The following is a 1,824-nucleotide window of genomic DNA, read 5'->3' as shown; positions in this document are numbered from 1 at the left end:
GTGCGTCGCACGCTGTTAAGAATGCGTGGTATTGGCTGCAGCTGGAGGTGCATCGCTACGTAAGCTCCGAAGAATGGAAGAAATGAACGTTTGAGTATCTCGAACAGGTTGACCTTCTTCATGCTCACCGGGATCGGTCATGTGCAACCTGCCTCGCATTTACCTCACACGTATCGTGTGAGGTAAATCAGATGGATGCAGTTTTTATTGATTTTCGAAAAGTATTTGACCCAGTATTAGAAAAACGTTTATTTACGGAAATAAATTCTTTTTCACCCGGTGTCACTATTATCTAAACCTTTTGTTTTTGCATTAAAAATGCAGCTGTCACTGCCATAAGTCAAAACTAATAACATATATTAATTGTAAACATCCGTTTCAAATCCGCTGTTAGGTAGGTTTTCAAAACTGTATTTAGTCTAAGAGAAGGGTAAGACTAGAGTTGAATGTCTTTGGTAATTTATTTTGGAACTGATCTAGTCGTCTTCGTTTTCTTAAAAATGAGAAAACGGCATCAACTGGTTGTGTAGTTACTGTTAATTTCTACTATTTTGTTTTGACTGTGTTGACTGTAAATTATTTTAGTGCTTTAATGGTTGCTTTTCAGGCCTTCTTCTAAACTTGGTCTATTAATTACTTCCATTCGCAATTGATATTTTTATCTACAGCAGAGGCAAAGTCAAGTGTAGATGATTAAGATACCTTCCATTAACACATATTAATTCTTCTTTTCCCCGTATTGGGGATAGTATACGTTTATCCGCAGGGTAGGCAATGCAACTACATGCAAACGAAGATCGTGCACGTATGTTCAAATAACACGCAGTTCTTCATTTTCCAGCTTAAAGATCGTTAAACTCCCTCTATCGCTGATGATTATACACGTATTTTCGGTCATATCACTCCGTATTCAGGCCACAAGTGGGCCATCGGGACCATCCGACCGCCGTGTCATCCTCACTGAGGATGCGGATAGGAGGGGCATGTGGTCAGCACACCGTTCTCCTGGTCGTTACGATGGTTTTCTTTGACCGGAGCCGCTACTATTCGGTCAAGTAGCTCCTCAGTTGGCATCACGAGGCTGAGTGCACCCCGAAAAATGGCAACAGCACATGGCGGCCCGGATGGTCACCCATCCAAGTGCCGGCCATGCCCGACAGCGCTTAACTTCGGTGATCCGACGGGAACCGGTGTATCCACTGCGGCTAGGCCGTTGCATTTTGGCCGTAGAGGCTCTACCATTTCGACTCCTCTTTATATTCGAAATTTTGCGACTATACAGGGTGAATCACCTAAAACTTGCACCGCAGGTATTGGGGAAGTGGAAAGTCCTTTTGGTGTGCTGTTTTCACAGAATGGATTAGTAGTCAGGGGCTCGTATTGTTAGGCAATAAACAGAGTGTAGTAATACTCAGAAAGCGTAGTTTTTGTCGCAACATAGACTTTTTTAAATGGAACAATGCCTATTGACATTAACAAACTAAAAGCAGGGTAAATTAGAATGTCAGTGGTGTTTGTTGCAGGATTCTAGCGAGAGTCGTTTACGAGATATCATATTTTGAAAAGTTCCCACACCGACACTTGTACAGTACCCCGTGGCAGCACATACTAAAGAACAACACAAGTGCATTCACTAGTTATGTGGTTCCTGACCAGTAACGAGACGCTTGACCATCACAGGTTGAGTTCAAAATGACTACTGGCAGCGGCAATATACGCTTCCAGTCTGATATTGAACGACTGCTGCACACGTGCTAACATTTCAGCGGAGATGTCTGACCAGGCTGCAGTAATACGTTGTTGTATATCATCGGGTGTAGTTGG

At 42.9% G+C, this 1,824-nt stretch overlaps 1 pseudogene; it reads right to left on the bottom strand.

The window, feature by feature from the left end:
- Positions 1 to 1,100: 1,100 nt before the first annotated feature.
- LOC124582927 lies at positions 1,101 to 1,218 on the bottom strand (annotated as a pseudogene).
- Positions 1,219 to 1,824: the final 606 nt, after the last annotated feature.

This window comes from Schistocerca americana, unplaced genomic scaffold, assembly GCF_021461395.2.
Source record: "Schistocerca americana isolate TAMUIC-IGC-003095 unplaced genomic scaffold, iqSchAmer2.1 HiC_scaffold_43, whole genome shotgun sequence".
NCBI lineage: Eukaryota > Metazoa > Arthropoda > Insecta > Orthoptera > Acrididae > Schistocerca > Schistocerca americana.
This window is presented reverse-complemented; position numbering and strand designations above follow the sequence as displayed.